Below are 24103 nucleotides of genomic sequence, written 5' to 3'. Positions count from 1 at the left end.
AAGCTTGGCAAGCTGAAGTTGAAGATCCACATCAAAGGGGTTGAAGGTGAGCACTTCAGAGGCTTTTTTGAGGGCAAGCGTGTTGGCTTCATAAGATCATTTTCTGAAAATTGCCAGCTAACACCTGTAGATGCACAAAAAATGAGCCATTCTAGTAATGGCATCATTCCACCATTGAATCCAGCCTCGATGGGAATGTGAATGTGGTTCCAAATTCCAGACACATTGTATGTGGGAGATGGTGGAGGCATGCAATAGCATAGATGTGTTGAGGAATAATTGAGACTTAACCACTTTGGGGATAGCTATTTGCCAAGAAATGCCAAAATAAATGGGATAGTGGTCTAACAACATCACATCTTTTAGGGGAATGACAGGTAGATCACGATCTTTAGAAAAATAAAAAAAGATTGCACTGAGATCATAGCACGATCAAGACATTTCAATATGCGGTCAGGACCAACTCAAAAATTAGACCAAGTGTGCCAAGCCCCATTATCATGACGGCGACTAGTATTGGGATCAAAGAGGCCTAATTTATGATGCATGTAAAACTAGGGTTCTCTTTCCCTAGCTGTCCAACGGAAAGGTAGAATGCCATCTTTGTCAGAGGCCACTTCAACCATATTGAAGTCCCCACACAGGACCCAAGTAGCTGGCGGCAAGTTGTCAGCAAGCCAAACCCACATTTGCGCCCTTTCCACAGCATCATTGGAGGCATAAACATTAATGACTCCAAAAGAATGATTGTTAATGGAAAGAAAAAGCCAAATAATATGGTGTGTGGGTTTAGAACCATGCAAAATAATAGCAGAATGAAGGCGAGGTGATAGGAGAGTAACTACACCACCTCGGCCAGCTTCATGCTGAGAAGAAAACATGACGCTATCCTGCCAAATGATGCGGCATGCAGTAGAAAGCATGAAACCAGAAATCTTAACTTCTTGCAGGCAAAGAAAATCTAAATTCCCAAGTCTATGACGGGTATCTCGGACATAGAATTTTCTGGGGAGGTCTCTAAGATCTCGAACATTCCAAGAGAGGAAGTTCATGAAAACTCTTCCATATCATCCTTGTCCTCTAGAGAGGAGTAACTATTCTACAAAAAGGTAGAAACCGGGTGAAAGTCAGACGGGAAATCCTCTGGACTTATAGCTTGCCGTTTGACCCCTGATATCTCCGCATGTCTAGGAGGACTGCGAGAACGCCTTGTTGCTGGTGGTACTATGGAAGAGACTGCAAGAGGAGAACAAGCCCCAACCAAGGACGAGGTCCTGGCAGATGCCTTAATCCCCTGCGAGCCAGCAAGGTTTGAAACCTACAAAATCGAAACAAGTGCAACAAAAGCCGTTGGCATCTCCATGCTAGCAAGCATTGACACTTCAGTGGAAGCAGGAGGAATCATGGTAACTGCCACATAGGATGGATTGGGGGCCAAAGGATTCAAGGCAAGCTTGCCTTTGCGCCCAACAGTAACCCATTCTTTTTTTTTTTCCTTCGACCTGCTTGATAGGTGTTGCTTTAGGCTAGGGTTTGACCCTAGGCATGGCCAAAGGGCAAGCCCTGATCTTGTGTTCTGCAGACTGGCACCTATAATAGGTGTTAGGTAGGTTCAAGTAAAGCACCTTCTGTGCGAAGGTTTGAGTGCCAATCTGGATTTTAACTTTGTTTTGTCTTTAGTATAGGGACATTACCCTATCCCATTTTGTATTTGAGGCGTACAGCTTTAAATTTATTGTTTCGGGTACAACACAGGAAGGGTAGGTGGTCCAATAATTGATGCCTTTATACCCACTTGAGCACAAGTTCATCTAATTCTTTTCGGCTCACCTACGTACTAGCTGAGCAGAAGTTGGGTGAGATTTTTTTTTCTGCTACTAGATAGTCATGGATTCAATCACTATTGCATCATCATGCTCCTTAGCTACAGTTATCCTTCTGATATTCATCATTTTCTTGAAGAAGAATAAGAGGAGTTTATCCTTACCATTACCACCGGGACCTCCCAGATGGCCAATCATTGGAAACATCTTTTACCTTGTGGAAAAACCCCACAAATCTCTTTTCAAGCTTGCACAGAAACATGGGCCTCTAATGACCATCAAATTGGGTATTCAGACAACATTTATTGTTTCATCTCCAACTGTGGCAAGAGAAGTACTGAAGAGCAATGACATTTCAAGCAGGCCAGTGAATATGGCTGCGAGGACTTTGACCTACCACGGCACAAGTCTAGTATGGAGTCCTTATGGCTCTCAATGGCGTTTGTTTAGAAAGATCTACAACATTTGAGAAGAGATGAGGTGTTTAGGACTATTGATGAGATCATGGAGGATTGTGAATAGGGAAATAGTGTCAATATTGGGGAAAGGACGTTTATGATTTCACTTAGCATTATGGGTAAAATGATTTTTGCAAAAAGTTGTTTGAAACAGGCTCTGCACAAGCTGCAGAGTTTAGGAGCATCGTACTAGAAGTTCTCAAATTGCTAGGGCTTCCAAATTTATTTGACCTTTTCCCTTTTTTGGCGAGATTTGATCTTCAGGGGCCGAATGCTAAAGCCAACAGTCTGGCCCAACGCTTTGATAACATGTTCAACATAATCATTGTGGAGAAACTAGCACAAAGGGTTAGTTTACATCTCAACAACAATGAAGTGAAGGATTTTCTTGATGTACTTCTTGGCTTGAGAGAATATGGCACACTAATTACTCTGGAGAATGTCAAAGCACTAATGATGGTAAGCCATATTCATCATAATAATTTGAGGCAAACAAAAATCTCAATCGCATAGTTATGCTTTCTTAAATAAATAGAGTCATGTAGGCTATGAAAAGTTAGTAAACAATGATATTATATTTTTATAATTTATTTTTAAAATTAGATTGAGTAAGAATCTCTATACACATTGAACACTCTTGATCAGTTATCAAATTTAAAGAAACAGGAAGGAGTCGAGTGCATATTTCTCATTTTCTCCTTCACTTTATCCATTCGTTCATCTATGATTATATCAACAGTTCTGCATATCAGTATTTGTAATCTTCAAATTGTTGATACTTATTGTAAGCTATATTAGGTCTTTAGGTCTCATGTTGCAACTTTGAAAAATGTTTTACAAGGCGTTACATGGTTTTTTAAGGATTACTTTTGAGTCGCGATTTCTTGAATTTTGTTATGCAGTTTGAACTTCAATTTTTAATATCCAAAAATTATTGAAACTAGTGGTCTAAATTTAACTGAATATAAATATTAAAGATAAAAAAATTGAAAAATTAAGATGTTTGACAAGTAGCAGACAAAAAAGGACAATCTATGTGATAATTTCTACCCTTCTAACCTTTTCCATCAAATTAAATTTGAAGCCAGAAAAAGTACCTCTTGATATTTTTCAATAAGAGCAACTTTATTTAAAAAGAAAACAGTAGGATTTATTCTATATCAATTTTGTTTCCTACTTTACTAAGATACAAGAATCAACTTCTTAAAAATAAACCTTTAAACCTAATAAGTATAGTTTGCTCGTATCTAAAAGTTGAAAATAATAGACATCACTTATTTTTGCTGAGTCGCATAATGTCCAAACTTTAAAGTTTTTAATAGACATCACTTATTTTTGGTGAGTCCCATAAAGTTCAAATTTTAAAGTTTTTAATAGACATCACTTATTTTTGCTGAGTCACATAATGTCCAAACTTTAAAGTTTTTAATAGACATCACTTATTTTTGTTGAGTCCCATAATGTTCAAATTTTAAAGCTTTTAATAGACATGACTTTTGCATAATGACAAAATTTTGAAATGTTTAATATTAATATTAATATTTCTTATTTGTTAACTATATATATATATATATTTTTAATGCTCTTCCATCGATGTGTTTCAAGAATTGGGATATGAGTTTGTTTGAAATGCTAATTCGTTTGCCTATAGTGCAAACACTTAATGGTAAAACAGTTTTAGGGATTGTTTCTTTAGCCTTGGATGATACATTAAAAAGAGATGCCTAGAATCTACACGTATTTACAAGGTGCCAACCACTCACGTTTTAGTTAAAACATATTGTGACCTTCTATCATTATAGATCCTTACCTAAATTAAATAGGTCGGCATTCAAATTATGATTCATTTTGAATTTTTCTTTTTAAAAAAAATTGAATTTCTTATACTAAAAGTAATTGTACTGCTACTTTTCATGTCAATGCTTCCCTCCGTTATATTTAAAAAAGTTGACGCCGATGAAATTTAAGATTTTTAGAGTATATATTGGTATCAGAATATTACTTCGAGATTTGTTTATGTATGTTCTTAGTTGCCATTTTCTCATTAAATTTTATGATATACCACTAGGACAGAGAGTTCGATAAGATTTCAGGACTAAAGAAAATATAATTTGATCAGAAGCATTGGCAATAAAAGCATAAAAATACAAATCTGCAATATTGATACCATTAATGTTTAAAATGATAGAAAACTAGAAAATCAAATCTGGGCAACAAATCAGAGATTTATTTTCCTATAATAATAATTTGTTTCCTCTTAACACCATTTTTCTATAATTTGCCACTATGATTTACACTTCTCAAATTCTTGTTTTGTCAGGACATGTTTATTGCAGGGATTGACACATCTTCAGCAACAATTGAGTGGACAATGGCTGAGCTTCTGAGAAATCTAGCAATGATGACGAAAACCCAAGCAGAGCTGGATAATGTTGTGGTTTTGAAGAGAAGAATGGAGGAGGAAGACATAGAAAATCTTCCATTACACCCTCTAGCCAATTCATTTTTAGAAGAGCAGATAAGTCATGTGAGATTAGTGGGCATTTGGTTCCAGAGAATACGCATGTGGTTGTGAATACATGGGCCATTGGGAGAGACCCTAGTCTATGGAAATATCCCATAAATTTTAATCCAGATAGGTTTTTGGAATGCAACATTGATTACAAAGCCCAGGATTTTGAATTGGTACCATTTGGAGCAGGAAGGAGGATATGCATTGGGGTTCCACTGACACACAGACTGTTAATTATTGTTAGTTGGACAGCTGTTATTTCTGACCCGAAAATAGCAGCACTATTTATGGGTAGCTTGGACAGTTGTTCGTCCTTATCTATGAATAGCGGTTGTATTTATGGGTGGTTTGGACAGCTGTTTGTCCACTTGCCAAAAATTAGTAAATGGTTATTATTTACTAATTTTAGAGATTCCCTTTTGGACAACTTGCAACCAATTCTATTATTGGCTGTTAAGTTGTCTTAATCTCAGCCGTTGGTTTGATTTAATCTCGGTCGTTGGTTTACCAACGAGAGTAGTATAAAAAGGGGTCTAGGGGGCATTTGGAGAGCAAGGCAGGAAGCTTTTGGAGAAGCAGTTTGCAGTGTTAGCAAACAGTCTTGCAGTGCTAGCAAGGAAGCTTTTGGAGAAGCAGTTTGCAGTGTTAGCAAACAGTCTTGCAGTGTTAGCAAGGAAGCTTTTGGAGAAGCAGTTTGCAGTGTTAGCAAATAGTCTTGCAGTATTAGCAAGGAAGCTTTTGGAGAAGCAGTTTGCAGTGTTAGAAAACAGTCTTGCAGTGTTAGCAAGGAAGCTTTTGGAGAAGCAGTTTGCAGTGTTAGCAAACAGTCTTGCAGAGAAGCTTTGGTGAAGCAGTTTGCAGTGTTAGCAAAAAGTCTTGCAGTGTTAGCAAGGGCACAAAAAAAAGAAGCGTTTTGGAGAAGGAGTTTGCAGTGTTAGCAAACAGTCTTGCAGTGTTAGCAAGGGTGCAGTGTTAGCGCAGGGATAGCAGTGAGAAATATCAGCGGGAGAAATTAGGAGGTTGTCGAAGTTCTGCCAGTGTGAGGCAAGGAATTTTGTATCTCTTGATTTGCTGAAGTTTAATATAATTTCTCATCTGTAGAACTGGTTTTCCCTTAGGGGTTTTTCCAGGGACAATTTGTCCGAAAATATTGTGTTGATTCTGTTGCGCATTTCTTTCCGTATTTTAAGTGAAGTTGCAGTTGTGTTATTTTTTGATATTAGCTGAGAATTTATTTTCAGTAGTTTAATAATCATTTATGATAGGAGATTAATAATTAGTGACTGCAATAGTTTGATTCTTCACATGGTATCAGAGCATTGTTAAGGGTAGAAGAGTTTTGCCCTAGGAAAGAAATTTTGATCTCTTTAGATTTATTATTTCTTTAAACCCTTGAGATGGCTTCAGCTGGTTTGAGAGATCAGGATAGATTGGATGGTGCCTCAAATTTTGGTGTCTGGAAGGCCAGAATTTCCTTATTGTTGGAAGAGAATGGTATCAAGGATTATGCTACCAGTGGTGTACCTGTACCAATGGATGCAAAACAGCTTGCAGCATATAGGAAGGACGATGCCAAAGCGAGGAGGATTATCCTTGATGGTGTCAAGGATCATATTGTTCCACATATCTCGAAGCTAGATACAGCAAAGAAGATGTGGGACGCCATTCTAAATCTGTACCAGAATGCTACCACTAACAGGAAGTTGATTCTCAGAGAGAAGCTAAAGAATACCCGGATGAATTAGGGAGAAGACGTCACAAGTTACCTCACCAGGCTCAAACTTGTCAAGGATGAGTTAGCAGCTGTTGGAGATAGCCCTAGTGATGATGAGCTAGTGAGAATAGCCCTAAATGGGTTTACTAAACAATGGAGTGTATTTGTTCAAGTTGTCAGTGGACGAGATACTTTATCGAGTTGGGATCGACTATGGACTGATTTCACTCAGGAGGAGTTTAGACTAAGTCTTGTCAATGGGGCCAACAAGAGTCAGAAAAATGAGGTGGAACAAGAGAACGTTGCCCTAGCGGGTAAAGGGAAAGCAAAGAAGGGATCTAGCAAAGGATCAAATTCACAAAGTAAAAAGAAGAAGAAGGACCTTTCTAAGGTTAAGTGCTTTGGATGTCACGAGTTTGGCCACTATGTCAGTGATTGCCCAGAGAGAAAAAAGGGTAAGAAGCAGGTGGCAGCTTCAGCAAGTGCAGAAGAACTCTCCAGTAGAATGGAAGATGAGTTTGCACTCATAGCTTGTATGGTTAGCTCAACCTCACAGTGTGTTTGGTATATAGATAGTGGGGCGTCATTTCATATGACAGGAGTTAGAGAGTACTTCTCCAGTTACAAGGAGGAGGACACCAACATCCAGATTTCTATGGGAAACTTGTCCAAACTCAACCCTGTTGGGAAAGGGACTGTTCAGTTTCAGAGGGAGAATGGAAAGATAATTCCTCTTCATGATGTGTTATATGTGCTGGGCTTAGGTATGAATTTGATTTCTGTATCTGTTCTTCAGGATAGGGGGTATAATGTACTCTTTAGAGGGACACATGTGTTGATTAAGCACAAGGATTGGAAATCACCCATAACTATTGGAGTTAGGAGTGGTCACCTTTATAGATTGCAGTTTGATACTCCTAAGGCACTTATGAGCAACAATAATCCTAGAGATCTTGGAGAGCTATGGCATAGGAGGATGGGCCATATTCATCATGGAGCACTTAGATTGCTTCGTGAGACTGTGACAGGTGTTCCGGAGGTGAGCACAGAGCATGACGATACATCTAAGGAGAAAGATGTAGATCCCACTTTATATAGACAGTTGATTGGTACGCTTTTGTATTTGGTCAACACTAGACCAGATATAGCATTTGCAGTAAACTCTCTTAGTCAGTTCATGGTTGAACCAAAGAGAATGCATTGGATAGCGGCTAAGCATGTGCTACGTTACTTGTGTGGTACAGTCGAGTATGGGATCAGATATGTTCGAGGTGAAGGTATCAGGTTGATAGGCTATACTGACGCAGATTGGGCAAGAAGTACAACAGACAAAAGGAGCACTTCAGGGTGTGGTTTCAGCTTGGGATCAGGAGTTGTATCTTGGTTCAGTAGGAAGCAGAAGTCTGTGGCTCTAAGTTCAGCAGAAGCAGAATACATAGCAGCTAGCTTGGCGACATGTGAAGCTATATGGCTTCGAAAGTTGTTAGTAGCCTTGTTTGGTCAGAAGGTTGAGACTACTGTGATACATTGTGACAATCAGAGTTGCATCAAGTTGTCTGAAAATCCAGTGTTTCATGATAGGTCTAAACATATAGATATCAGATATCACTTCATCAGAGATTGTGTACAAAGGGGAGTTGTTCGACTACAATACATACCTACAGATGAGCAGGTAGCAGACATTCTGACGAAGGCTTTGGGAAAGGCCAAATTTATCTTCTTCAGAGATAAGATGGGTGTCATGCAGAACAACTTCCTCGCTAAGAGGGAGTGTTAATTATTGTTAGTTGGACAGCTGTTGTTTCTGACCCGGAAATAGCAGCACTATTTATGGGTAGCTTGGACAGTTGTTCGTCCTTATCTATGAATAGCGGTTGTATTTATGGGTGGTTTGGACAGCTGTTTGTCCACTTGCCAAAAATTAGTAAATGGTTATTATTTACTAATTTTAGAGATTCCCTTTTGGACACCTTGCAACCAATTCTATTATTGGCTTTTGAGTTGTCTTAATCTCAGCCATTGGTTTGATTTAATCTCGGTCGTTGGTTTACCAATGAGAGTAGTATAAAAAGGGGTCTAGGGGGCATTTGGAGAGCAAGGCAGGAAGCTTTTGGAGAAGCAGTTTGCAGTGTTAGCAAACAGTCTTGCAGTGCTAGCAAGGAAGCTTTTGGAGAAGCAGTTTGCAGTGTTAGCAAACAGTCTTACAGTGTTAGCAAACAGTCTTGCAGTATTAGCAAGGAAGCTTTTGGAGAAGCAGTTTGCAGTGTTAGCAAACAGTCTTGCAGTGTTAACAAGGAAGCTTTTGGAGAAACAGTTTGCAGTGTTAGCAAACAGTCTTGCAGAGAAGCTTTGGTGAAGCAGTTTGCAGTGTTAGCAAACAGTCTTGCAGTGTTAGCAAGGGCACAAAAAAAAGAAGCGTTTTGGAGAAGGAGTTTGCAGTGTTAGCAAACAGTCTTGCAGTGTTAGCAAGGGCACAGTGTTAGCGCAGGGATAGCAGTGAGAAATATCAGCGGGAGAAATTAGGAGGTTGTCGAAGTTCTGCCAGTGTGAGGCAAGGAATTTTGTATCTCTTGATTTGCTGAAGTTTAATATAATTTCTCATCTGTAGAACTGGTTTTCCCTTAGGGGTTTTTCCAGGGACAATTTGTCCGAAAATATTGTGTTGATTCTGTTGCGCATTTCTTTTCGTATTTTAAGTGAAGTTGCAGTTGTGTTATTTTTCGATATTAGCTGGGAATTTATTTTCAGCAGTTTAATAATCATTTATGATAGGAGATTAATAATCAGTGACTGTAATAGTTTGATTCTTCACACAGACTGGTTCACTTGGTGGTGGGATCATTGCTACAAGCTTTCACTTGGTCCATTCCTCTGGACAATGAGGCAGGCATTGATATGTCTGAGAGATTTGGTTAAAAGCTGTGCCACTTATAGCCATTCCTACTCTAAGAGATGGTCTCAAGTTTTAGTGTTAAATGTTACAGAACTTGCTGCCCTGGCACTTTATTCATGCAGTCTTTAAAGCAAGCTACAATATTTTGTTTTCATTATATATGTATATTTATAATATTAGGTATATTGTGTTTAAGTAGTGTTGAATTGTGGTCGTTAAGTTCAAATTTCTTGAAGATCATTGTTATTGTAAGATTGCCCATTCATTGATCAAATCTCAATGCCAATAAATGGGAATGTGTTATTTAAATATGAAAAGCAGTATCAAATTTTAGCAATTTATAGTGATTATTACAAGTTATGTCAGATTTTTTTATTTTTTTAATGTTTGAATGACATTGCAGAAATACTTTTTTCTAGATTAAGAAACAATCTAAAATAGGTTTACACTAGTATGGATATATTAAATATAAATATCTAAAAGTGTCTCATGGACATCACTCTCAAAATGCTTGCTTTCTCTCTTTAACCTCAAGAATTGTAGTTAAAAATACTAATACAATAATTAGAGATGTTAACATGGTTTGGCCAATTTAGATAGATTATCCACAACTAGCACAAAATGAAGAGGTTCCTTTTTAAAAAAAAGTATATCAACCTTTTAATGCTAGTGACTTATTATAAATTGAAAGTCATTCAATTTTAGTGAGATTTCTTAATTTCAAAAATCTTGTCAATGAGGAATAATTAAAAACAACAAATTTAAAATGCATGGAACATTTGGTTTTGGTGACCTATTCCAATTTTGTAAGTATCATTACTATATGGAAAAGCTAAAGAAAAAATATTACTATATAAAATATATTTTCTACTACTTAAATCTTTTTATTCAAAAAAAAAACTCTTGATAACAAGAGGCAAGCTAAAATAGTAAAATTTGAATACATCAAAGATGTTTAGTACTAGCTATTTGTCCCAACTCCATAACAATCTCTATAACAATTATATATTGAAAATAAATACTTCAAAATATGGCTTTACTATAGGATATTGTTTTAGGTTATAATGGTCTCAACCTTTGGCCCAACAGTTGATTCTCGTGATGTTGGTGTTGGAGTTTCTACTTCCGACACTAATGACTCCTCTAAGAAAATATCCACACAATTTTGTGGCTGAGGTGTTCCATGAGGTAGTTCCTCTCTTGATATTGTACTCAATGCAAAATATTTTGATTATGCATGTGCATGGCTTGAGTAACAGACCTTGATATGCTATTTTGTTGGCTACATTCCATTTGAAAGCATGCTTAGAGAGTGGGTTTCCAAGGTTTGAACACCTCAAGGCCTTCGCTTAGAAGGTGTTCAAAGCCTTATGAAGGGATTTTTTTGTTCTACTTTTCTAACCCTAGCTACACCAAACATGTATTTTCTTGTGGTTCGTGGTCTGTTAGGTCATCCCTCTTGGTGTTCTAGAAATGGTTCTAAGACTTTGTTGTTTCTGATGATTGTAAGCTCAAATTTTTGGTATGGGTTAAGTTCCCTAGGCTCCCTATACCATGTTTATCATTCTTGCAGCCCATTGCACAAATTTTCAGCAAGGTTATATGCCTTGAACTAAATAATTTTTTGAATGATCGCCCCCAGCATAGGGTTTGTGTTGAAGTTGACCTCTCTCAAGACATCAAGGAAATAATAGATATCCAAATTGGTAATACCACATTCACCCAGAATGTTATTTACTTGAACCTTTTGAACACTTTCTATCATTGCCAGTCTACTAAGCAGAAGACTAGAAATTGTCTGTTTCTCAAGTGTAACAAGCAAGCACCAAAAGATGCTAATCTCACTGAGCCTACAAAAAATTAAGGATGGACCACCATAATCAAGAAAGGTAAAACCAATGCTACTACCAAAGCTCATTCTTCCTCTCAAGATAATGATCGGGCCTCCTCAAGGGTGGCACTATTGGAAATATAAGAGTAATTGAGTGGGGATGAGTGAATTAATTACCACTAAAATAAATCCTAGATCCCTTAGATGTCTATTATTAAATAGATTTGATCTTCTTTTTTATTATGACTCTTGAACGTCCAAATTATGAACAATATTTGATAACAAGTAGTTGAAAAGCCACTTCTAAATAGAATTGCCTTTCTCTGAATTAATAGGTACAACTCCCTATGGTAGATTTGCAATGAATTATGCTTTATTCCTATAACTAATATGGGGGTGTGTTCTTGTCTTGAGAACATAAGAGGTAAAATCGAGCTAGACCTAAATAGGATCTAACTCAGCCAGAAAAAGATTTCTAAAGAATTGATTAAGTTTATGAACCCACACATCTTATGAACTCACAAAGCTTAATAGAATAAAAACTAATAATGAATTGAATTAACTAGGATCTAAACTACAAAGAAGAAAAAGTTGGCTAAAGGGAAAAATATTTAAGGGATTCCTCTTGGAACATGCAATGCCACTACTTATCACATCTGTTCGCTACCTTGAAATAGGGGAATGAAACTCTATTCTTTCCTTGCTTCAATCTAGACAAAAGAGAAAACATATAACTAACAACTAATAGAAATGGAACAGAACATAGTTGATACAAAATACCATTCAATTGACTCTACAACATCAAGTACTTCACACCAAAAATTTGCTCACCTTTTATTAATCTTTCAATTTCATACATATAGGATTCTAAGATGACCGTTACAATAGAAGTTCAATTAGTTCATGTCCTCAAAGAATGACAAATGGCAAGAAACCAGATTTTTGTATTGCAAAAATTACATAAGAAAGTGAAAAGCAGGCATAATCTGAATCACTTCGTCTTCTTCCCCTTTTCTACTTCTATTCTATAGGCCTTAGCGGTACCTATGATTGGTATTAGCTCTTCATGCCTAGGCATGTGTATGTTGGTGTATCTCAAGAGCCACTTAGAATGTTCCTTGGCCAACTCCTTTACAACATTCAATTGATTTGGCAATTCCTCTGTGGCCACGTGTATGCATCTGCCGAGTTTCTGGAGTTCCACAACTCTATTTTGATTACTAGAAGAGACATCAGTTAGACTATCTAAAAATTTGGAGAAATTCTCTTTCATGACATTTATCCCAATGAATGCTTTCCCCTAGCCACTAGTCTATTAATCTGTATGTAGTCCTGTCATGAGTTCAAATCCTCTATCTTGGGTCTTCTTCACTTTATCCTCTATTTCCTTAAGTCCTTTTTCTACTAATAAGATCATTTCTAACTTGAATTGCATGCTCTGAAGCCATTCAAATAGAGGTTCATCTCCCTTTGGAAAGATTTTTGCTTCAATGGCTTCCTTTGCCTTCATTTGAATGACCATCTTCAGAAGAGAGATACAATCATCACTCTTCGCTCTTTCTTTGACAAAAGTACTAATATTTGCTAAGATGTTATCCTTCTCTATTTCTAATCTTAAGATGACATTGCCAATTTGTTCTATAATAGCAACTCCCTCTAATTTGAGCTTCCCAATCCATTATTTACCAATTTGGCCAAAGTGCCTATCTTCTGGGAGTTGGGAGATATGCGCTTGAACTTCAACAGTAGTAGGATTTCTTGTTATTGATACTCCAAAGATAGTTGCCAATGGAGTGACCAACTGTCTAATGAATCTGTTCAACTCTTCTATCTCAACCTTCATTCTAGCTTTTGACAACTTCAAGTTTTCCAATTGTCTCTTAATTACTTCATTGGTTGACTTTCACAAGCCAACCTTGGTGTATTTTTTGGCTTCTCCAAGGTCCACCGAGTGTAGAGTAAAATCATCAGTAGTCATATCTTCAATTCTTCCTTCTTTGTTGGGCTTGGCTATCTCCATTGTTAGGTGCCCTATTTCTGGATCTTGCCCAAGTATAGACAAATTTTTCTACTTCTTTACCTTGGTTAATGTAGATCCAGAATGAACTGCAAGGGATATGGTATCCTTGGTGGGGGTACTTTCATCTTTACTTTTCCTCTTTCTCTCTAGTGTATATTCTAACCAAGAATCAATGTTTATCACCTTGGATGCCATCCCAAGTGAATCTATGCTAAACATTTTCTTCTTGACTAGAGTGACTGTCATCATAGTTGAAGAGAAGGGATTCTTTAGGGCCTGAGAAATGAGTTTGGAAGAGCTCTGGCCTTTCTCCACCTCTGAGGTTCTCTTCATTGCCTCATCAGATTCAATAGATTCATTGCTACTACTCTTTCCATCTCCAAAATCTACTATCTATACTAGGGAGCCACTTGGTTGCAGAAGTGTATCACTTACTAGCAAAATTAGGCTATGATGAGGAGAGGGGACTAGTGTAACATGAGGAGAGGGAACTAGTGTGACATGAGGAGACAGAGCTGAGGTAACAACACTATCCTTTGTCTCCTCTGTCTTCTTCTCCTTAGCATCAGTTTGGGTTCTAATAACTAGGAGGGAGCCATCATGACATGCATTAGCTATAGGAATGCTCTTCTCTGGAGCTTGGCCACCTACTCTTGAAGGTTGATCCAATCCTTGAGTGATAGCAAGTGTTATGCTTGGTGTAGTACTCTGGGAGGAAGAGGGAGTTGTAGTTGCTGGAGAAGCTTGAGTGGTTGTGCCCTTACTCTAGCTTCTTTTGGTTGTCAATTCGACCAACTTCCCAGTTCTTTTGATGATTCAGGCCATCATAGTGTCTAAATAGTCCTCAACATCCTCATAAGGCTCTTAACTGATAGAACTATTTCTTAACTTAGTCAGATATGTATTACTATATATATATATTGCCCATCATCCTCCAATCCTTCAACATTAAGATTGATGTTATATGTTTTTATTTGCTCCACTGTGAGCTTGGTGAAAGCATGATCTCAACTTTCAAATTCATGTTTACAATCTGCCTAATGGTCTTCAAGAGTGGTAATGTGTTTGATCACACTCCCAATTTCCAAAACATCCCTAGCATATCCATTCAGATCAAACATGGGTCTCAAGACCTCATACATCTCTAATTCGTATTTCATCTCGAACACTTCGAGCATATTCTTTGCATTAGATTGGGACTCACAATTGTAAGCTCCTACTTTCATAGGGAACTCATATCCCTTCTTCTTCAAGCTTCCACTTAGCATATTCACTTGGACCACCTGCCTCACGATCTCTATCAGCACGATCATGTCACTCAAATACCTAGGGAGCTTCAAGGGGAATCCATCGAAAGCTGCAAGATGTAAATATGAGAAAGATGAGAACTAGATAAAATAGCTTCCAAATTGACTAATAGCTTCCCTTGCCTCCAGACTGAATCTCCCCTCTAGGCATGCTTTGAGTTCCCTACAAATTCTCATTATGAATGCGTCATTAACTTTGACATACTCTACATAACTATTTTCTAATTGCAAACATGGATATAACTCATAACACTTCACATCATTAGGGAAGTTTTCTATTCTTGGAAGGCTGGACCATAACTTTGGAGATGCTAGAATGTGAATTAGAAAGGAAGACATATAGAAAGTATTTTTAGAGCTTTGCAACATTGAGAGCATTGGAAAGATTTTCACTTATGTCATGAGCCCAATCAATATATTACGTATATGAGAAAATAACTTGTACCAGAAAGAAATATTGTTCAAAAAATTTTAGAGCTTCTACCTCACCTTTCAATATGTTTAGGAGAACTAGAATGTCTACAATCTAAGGTTTGAGATTAGTACCAAATAGAGTTTTGGGGACCTTACTCTTGGTGCTCCACGACTTTTGAAACTAGGATTACATAATTTCCTTCCTCCACACCATCTTCTTTATGAAGAACTCAGAGACTACTCGTCCTACTGTCAAATCCAAAAACTCCTCCCGTTCTGGAACTCGAAGGAAATTCATTGTAGTTTGCCTATCAATGGAGATTAATATTGTATGATCAGGTAACACATTTTGTCTAGTATCCAGATTATAGTGATTTATACATTCATAAATCAATTCTAGAGCTTGGATTGCCATAGGGAAATCAACTGCTTCAACTAGTCCACTTCCTCGGAGCTTCTTAGTTATGGGATGAATTGGCTCTGACTTCAACCTCCTTTAGAAATCTTGCATATCATAAAAAAAGAGTGAAGTATCTATGAAATTCTGCAATGTGGACTTGATTCCATTTAGCCCATCAAAACCCACAAACTTGGTTGCCATTCTGTCTGAGAATGAAGTAAATTGAAATTTTGAATCTAGATGAAGAACATGATATTGTATTTGCAAATACAAGCTATTTGAAAGTGTTGTGCAATTTAATAGAATAATAGTTCAAGAAAAAGTGGTAGTTTGAATAACTATTATGTTTCCATCTATATAGGAGTCTTAATTCATCTGTTGATCTTTGGGATTCACGCCACACGAATGAATTAAAGGATAAATCTATTGAAATGGTAAATGTGGGAGCTCTAATAGATATTTCAATGTCTTTTCACTATTTCCATTGACCTAATAGTAACTTTCCTTTCTTTCATACTTGCTTTTCTATTTCCCATTAAGTTTCGAAGAATTATGAATAGAATACCCTATAAGGAAATATCGTCCTAATTAAATTCTTCTTAGTATACCTTTCTCATAACGATTAGATTGTTTCCATTATCATCTTAAGATTTTTTTTGTAATTTGTGGGCCCAATCCAGTTACAAAGTTGATTTTCTCTTGAATGCGGAAAATTGTCCTCATGGGTTGAAAACTCGTCAAGGAGAAGACGATTCTCATTTTTCGCCCAAGCTTTCCTTTAAAATTTTTCTTTTGCATTAATATTTCCTTTGGGTTCAAAAAGGCTTAAAGGGATAGTGAAAGTTGAAAGGGGGCCCACTTTCTCATTTCTTTCCTTTACAATTGCCTTTCACGAAAAATAGACTTCATGGGTCGAAAGCCTGTCGAGGAGAAGTCAACTTTGAGTTTCTTGCCTAAGATGATTCTAAGCACTATGATGAATCTTGAATGTCTCCTAAGGTAGAATATCATAGTGAAAATAGGGATTTTCCATTAGATAGCTCATTATCTTCTTACATCAATCCATAAGCCTCATTTGTTGCTCTTTGTGGGAAATTGCCTTCATGGGTAGAAAACTCACTGAGGAGAAGCTGATGCTCATTTTTTTGCAAGCTTCCTTCTTTCATCAAAATCATGATAAGCTGTGAACAAGCCTAGCTTTTTGAATAACTTTTGCATGTTGTAAGAATCCCCACCAAATTAGGTACTAAGTTACCTATAAACTCACAACATCAAGAAAAACCACTTAGCCATAAAATGTGAGGGAAGGGAAAGATGAAAAATTTGATGGAGAATCTTTCACCTAAGAGGAATTAAAACTAGACCCAGACAAACTTAAGCTTAACTAAGACACAAAATTTTCCAGTTTTGCAAAATGGTTACAGGGTGAAAAGTGGGGCAATATTTGGCTTTGACTGGGGACTTGGGTAGACTATAACCAAGTAAGGAACTTAAAATATTTGGTTTCACAAAAATAAAAGGTGGCAACACAACAAAACTAAAATAGGGAAGAATAGGGAAGCAAAGGCGAGGAAGGAAAACTAACTAGGAAAACATAGAAAGGAACTAAATGTAACTATAATACAATATAGGGGTTACCTGTTCTCAGTTTGAAATTTGATAAAGCTTTAGATCTTGACCGTTATAGGTCAAAGGTAGCACTTCACCATCATGATAAGCCAATTTTAAAGAATTATTCTCGAACGCATGATGAATAATGAATGGACCTGTCCACAAGGTATCAAACTTTTTATGCATACCCTCTGGAGCACTTCACTTATCCTAGAGTAACACACTGTCTCCTACCATGAATTTTCATGGTCTTACCTTCTTATCAAATAGTTTCTTTACTCACATCTGGTGTTGTGTGATGTGATCTACAATTTCTTCTCTTTCCTCTTCAAGCTTACTTAAGTACAAATCCTCTTTTCTAAACCATCTTTATAGATATCATCTTCAATCACTATTCTAAGTTTGTTTGTAGCCAATTCCAAAGGTAATGGGAGATTATCCTTAGTTCCATAGACTAATTCAAAAGGAGATATGCCAATTGCCCTCTTAAGTGTTACTCTATCTACCCACAATGCCTCATGAATTTTTTTATGCCAAGTCTTTTGATTAACTGATACCAATTTCTTGACAATATTTATCAAATTCTTGTTACTAGACTCAGCTTGACCATTTCCTTGTGGGAAATAATCAGATGAATGACTGACTATGATTCCATGCTCAAAGCAAAAATTGGTAATCTCAATTGAAGAGAAATAGGTTGTGTTGTCCATTACTAATTTGATGGGAGCACTAAACCTAACTAGTATGTTTTCTTCAATGATGATAGGTCTTAATTGTAGAGCAACTAATTAAGGAGGCTCGACAAACATCTTACATTTTTCACATTTTTTCACCAAGGAATAGGCACCCTTGAAAATTTCGGGCTAGTAATAGCACTGTCTTAATATTTTGAAAGCCATGACTAAGGATGAAAAATGCCCTCCATAGGCTTCATCATGAAATATTTTCAACAACTTTTGTTGTTGTTGTTTGTCTACACATCTGAGGAAAGTGCCATCTATGGCTTTTTAAAACAATTTTCCATCCCAAATTACATACTTAGCTTCTTTCAATTTAAGATCCCTCGTTTGTCTTGAAATAGGACCTTTGGAAATTCTTCATATATTAGCAAATAAGTAATATTTTCAAACCCTTTTTATGTGAAGATAAATCACACATGCACAACTTTTTGTAGGATACAATTTGAATTTTCTAATCATTTTGATGTTTTTAGGCATATATGTGTATTTTTGCATTCTAAGTTTGTTTTGTAGGATTGTGACATGAATGAGCTACCAAGATCTTCAAGGGAATTCATATCCAACATTTTATGTGAAATAGGGGACAACCAACAATTTTACAAGACATCATGCATGGATGGTACATGCTTATTTTGTGGTTCTTTGCAACTTTTATCAACTTGTGAACATATGGATAGGACACATGCAATTGGAAATGAAATAGTAGATTACAAAAAAATTAAAATAGTGACATATTCTTTAAAAGATGGGAAACATGGTAAAAGATGCGATTTAGTCATTGAAAAGATTCTAGTGTATGAGTTTATGAAGTTTTTTTGAGAAAAGATTATTTACGAGTATGCAAGGCATACACATAGAGCTCAATGGCTAGATTTGCAATTCAAGTTGTGCAAGGATACGTTTCCATTGAATACCATTGTTTTGGTTGTAGACCTCATAGAGAACTACACACTACAACCACAAAATGAGGTGCACGCAAAGTATTATACTTCTCAATAGGTTTTCATATTTTTTCATATAACATTTATTCATTCACCTACAAGTACAGAGGATGATTGGAAGATTTTGAGGGAGTACCATTTTTACATTAGTGATGATCGATCATATTTTATAGAGTTTGTACATGGTTGTTTTCAACTATTTTATGGAGATTTGGCTAACAGGGGCATGACATATCGTCAACACATTATTTGGTCAGACAATTGCGCATCTCAATTCAAGAATGCATAGATATTAGTTGAGCAAGATGCACAGGTTGTATAAAATTCAATATATGTGGAATTTCATAGAGGCTGGTCATGGAAAGGGAGAGCACAATGGTACAGGCACATGCATCAAGAGAGCCTTAGCTCATGAAGAACTAAAGTACAAAGATGGAGCAATATTGACACATACAAAATCCATCATCCAGTGGTGTAATGCTATAATGGGTTCAAGTAAGGAAGGTGAGTCTATGGTTGATAGATAATACTAACATTGTACCATATGAGAATTGTTGCACACTAATAGGATCAAGTGAGTTGCACTCTTTTAGAAGCTTTGATTTAGGTTCATGGAGTATCCACACACAAAAAATGACATGCTATTGTCCATCATGTGTAGAGGAAAATTGGGATGAGTGTGAGTCAATTGAATGGGTGGACAAATGTGATATAAGGGTTTTGGACCCAATTAGAACCTATCATCCCCCACAAGCACTGGAAATGGTAGAGATGGATTTTTCTATTGACTTTGACCGCTTGTTTGATCTAGTGCAACCTAGTAATATATATATTTATATATCTTTGTAATTTCAATATGTAACTTTATAACTTTTACCTAAGTATTTTCTAAATCAATGACCACATTTTGTAAATTTGTCAGTGCAGGCCATGTTTTTGCTATTCTTGTACCTCAAGACAATAAAGAAGGGACACATTATTATTTGTGTCATTGTGTCCAATCCAAACAAAAATTGGATCACTCGGTTATAGATGGTGAAGGTTTAGAGTATCATATTGGTGCAGTGGTTGTAACTGGCACATGGCTTAGACAATATTCTATGAAGAACCCTAACTTGTGGTTATTTGAGAATTGGCAAATAGAGAGGAAGATTCTTCATTATTCAAACCTTTTTGTCACATCAAATGTCCACTTGATAAAATATGGTGGAAAACCACATAATAAGATTTTTGAAAAGTTCGCAAGTCAGAGCACGAAGCAATACTTGAGACATTAAAATGTAGAGCAGATCTAGTTGGTTCATTAGATTGAATAGGGAGTGAGGGAGAGAGAGAAAGAGTGATCAATTGGATCAAAATACAACGTTGCAACCTCTCCCCTAAGACTGTCCACATGACAAGGTGGGTTTTGTTATTATGTGTATGTGATGAGATAAGTTTAAATCAAAGATTTTATGTTTTGATTTGTTTATAATCTAGATACATTATTTGAATTTATATTAGTTTCTTTAATAGGACCCATTTTCAGATTAGTCATTTGAATAAGTGAAAGTTTAGAATTTGTTGTTTAGATCAAAATGTAATGAAAGAACATGAAAATTGTTAGAATGTGAATGCTTTGTGATGTAAATTCATGATTGTGTGCATGTAACTAGAAACTTGAAACTGGTGAAAGCAAGGATATAATGGGAGAAGTTTTGAAGACTCATCAAGCCATTTAGTAAGCCGCTTGATCATTGCTAGAAGCTCAAATAAATAATTCTTTGCATTTGGAACATTGTTACCAATAATGATATTATGACTAACATGCTTTTATCTTTTATTTGTTTTCTCATCTGTAATTATTTTAGATAAACCCCAAAAAAAATTTATTTTCGAATCATAAAATTATAAAACCCATCCTATAATGCTAGATTGAATTTTGATGTGTTATCATCTAAGATATATATAAATGTATGAGAAGTTTAAACAAAAAATTTAAAACAATGGAACATTTTATTTTGGTGACCTAATCCAATTTAGCAAGTATCATTACTATAAGGAAAAGATAGAGATAAACATTAGTATTTTAAAATTATTTAGTACTAATGAAATATTTTTATTGAAAAAAAAAAAACTCTTGATAAAGAGAGGCAAGCTAAAATAGTAAAAGCTGAATATATCAACAACATTTGCCACTAGCTACTTGTCTCAACTCAATAACAATTCTATAACAATTATATATTTAAAATAAATACTTCAAAATATAAAGGACATTTTGATGATAGTAAAACCTATATTTTCACTCTTTCCTCTTAACAATGAATCTGGAAGACTCAAGCAAATACTTTTCTAATGGATGAGAATTTTTCAAAATATCAATCACTATTAATGTTAGTGATTTATTTTAAATTAGAAAGATTTTATTTGGTGAGGATAAATTGAAAGACATTCAATATTAGTAGGTTTTCTTAATTCAAAAAGTCTTGACAATGAAGAATAATAAAGATAAAAGGATTAGAGCAGATGGAAAACATTTAATTTTGGTGACCTATCTTAATTTAATAAGTATCATTATTATAAGGGAGAGCTAAATAAAAACAACACCACCATAATTTTTCCTCTTAAGGCCTTTGGTTCAAGTCTACTTGAACTTACACATAATAATAATTAATTCTAAATAAACAATAATAAAACATAAATAATAAATAATCTAAGCTTCACATTATTACCTATTAAAAAAAGGCACAAGCTAAAATAACCTGGCTCCCCAACTCAATAACATTCTCTATAAAATATAATTGTATTATAAGAAGCATTTGTAATATCAGCCGATGATCATTTTGTAGCATATTATTAATGTTAAGGATAGTAAAGTGGATACTAGTGTTTTGAAGGTTAATGCTAAAGGGTTAAATGTTAAGATATTTTTGATGTTTTGTATGACTAGAAAAGAGATTGGTTAGATAGTAGGAGGCAACTTTTTACCAGTGTCTAGCCTGCTAGATGAATACATCAAAAACATTCTCTATAACATTTAGTCATTGAAAATTAATACTTAAAAAATATAAAGTATATAGTCAAACTCAGATTCTCACTCTTTCATCTTCTCAATGACTTCAATTTTCTATAGAAGAGTAAAGAAAATGTTTCTCTAATGGACAAGAATGGTTGTGCAGGGGGATGAACACTATTTAACAATATAGTAGACCAAAAAGCTTAATTCTTTTAACGTATTGCAGTTTTTATTAGTACTTTCCCTATGCTAAGTACTATTGTGATAATTGATTATTTTGGTTATTTAGTGATTAAAAATTGAATGATCCAATCACTATTTATTATTTTTCTTATAGTGATTAAAATTTGTATGATCGAATCACTATTTATTATTTTTCTTATAGTGATTAAAAATTGTATGATCCAATCACTATTTATTATTTTTCTTATAGTAATTAAAAATCATACATGATGCAATCACTTTTAATATTTTTTCTTATTTTGTAATAAATTTCATATTTTTAAAATACAAATACAAAAACTTTAAAACTTTTTATTATAAAAATTATTTATAACTAATGTGATTAGCTTAAATGGTCTTGACTTTTATATAGGAAATTATCAAACAACAACTTTATCTACATTTCACAATATTCTCACCACTTTTTCCAAACATCATACCATTCCATTTTCTTTCCCTCAAATTTCAAAAAGTAATTCTTTTTCACATTTTAATTCTTAAAAATAATAAACTAGAAAGGTCAAATCTAATTTTTATTAATCATATGTAGTTAAAAATGTATTAATAAAATAAAATTAAGATTAAGAAATAATACAAATAAATATTTTATTTATTTATAACTTACAAGTAAGAATTGTTTAAATATTATAATTAAACTTAAGAAAGGTCTGGATCATGCCCCATGCGAATTTGGCAGCGTGGATACTCCTTAGCCCTTGGCTCTTAGCCAAAGAGGTTTCCAGCACGCGTGGGCCCGTATCAGGTACCTAAAACTTGTTTGTGGATGACCTTCATAAAAAAAGAGAGAGTTGTTTTTACAACTAATAATAATTATGGAGTTTATTCATCACTTAATTTTTTTAATATTATAATTTATTTTCTTCAAATTTGAGTTATCATTATTGCTATCTAAATAGAATAAAGTTATTACTTTTAATTTAATTAGAAAAATTATAATAATTTTCTTTGTCTCTATTTTAATTTCTTCTTTCTACTTAAAGGTAGGTACTTAGCCACTAAGTGGCACTTGTTTTAGCTTGTACTTATTAGTGTGAGACTATGGGACAACAGTGTTGGTTTTTTCATGCTATTGTCATCTTTTTTCTTGTTATAGTTGTTTTATTCTACCTATTAGACAATTTATTACCAATTATATGTCATGCCCCAAAGGGGAAATTAGGAACCCATTAAAGAAGCAAATTAATTTCGATGGATAAAAGGATAGTTCCAAATGTGTCTCAGGAAAGGAATCCAAAGTGCATAGAATACCAAGATGTCTTATGACACTATGCCAAAGCCAAACCTATACATTATCTAAACTAATAGGAAATCAACATGCCTTGGACACAGGAACAAAAGAAAGGAAATCTACTTGATCCAAGATTTCCAAAGTGGTCAAGACATTCTTGCATCAAGTTGGTAAGAAGACACTAATTTTGGCCTAGGATGCATGTAGATGTCATAAAAAATGTTGTTACTTGTGTTATTTGTAAAAAGGCTAAATGGAAGGCACCAAATGCAGGAATGTATCAACTAGTCCCCATTCCTTCAAAGCCTTAGTAGAGTGTTAGAGTGGATTTTTCAATGGGTTTTACTTGGACGTAAAAGCTATTTGATAACATGTTTTTCATTGTAGAAAAGTTGACCAATTTATCCTTTTCCTTAGCCTATCACCCACAAATAGACAATTAAATAGAGGGAGTAAATAAGACATTAAGAAAATTTTAAAGGGTCCTTACAAAAATAAACACTAAGAAATATGATAGAATACTAGTACAAGTTGGTTTTTCTTAAAATGATTCAATAAATAGAAGTGTACAAGAAAATCTCATTGGTAAGTAGTAGATATTTCCACATTGAGTCAAATTGTGATATTGTTTTTGAACTGTTAGATAGCAGCCAAAAGAAAGGGGGGAATGACCCTGAAGTACAAAAAGGTTGAAGAATAGTCATAAGCCAACTCCCACTTATCTAACTGATACCAATTTTATAATTCAAAAACCAATTAAAGACTAGCTCCAAAAAAGAGTAACCCTCATCAACAATCCTATCCATAACAAGCATTATAATAAGAAAAATTATACTAGCAGAAAGGAAACTTATTGCTGCTACTAGTCCACTTCATGATCATATACATAATAAAAACCCCATAGGGCATCAAGTTCAATGGGATCCAAATCATAAGGAAATAAAAAAGAAACAAAGAACTAGGGTCTAATTGC

The 24103-nt window shown here is 35.1% G+C and overlaps 1 pseudogene; it reads left to right on the top strand.

Moving 5' to 3' along the window:
• The first annotated feature begins 1887 nt into the window (after positions 1-1887).
• LOC149560127 (cytochrome P450 monooxygenase 76AD94-like) lies at positions 1888-9476 on the top strand (annotated as a pseudogene).
• The last annotated feature ends 14627 nt before the right edge of the window (positions 9477-24103 follow it).

This window comes from Cupressus sempervirens, chromosome 4 (genome assembly GCF_028749045.1).
Source record: "Cupressus sempervirens isolate cs-2001-9-10 chromosome 4, ASM2874904v1, whole genome shotgun sequence".
In the NCBI taxonomy this organism is placed as follows: Eukaryota; Viridiplantae; Streptophyta; class Pinopsida; order Cupressales; family Cupressaceae; genus Cupressus; species Cupressus sempervirens.
This window is presented reverse-complemented; position numbering and strand designations above follow the sequence as displayed.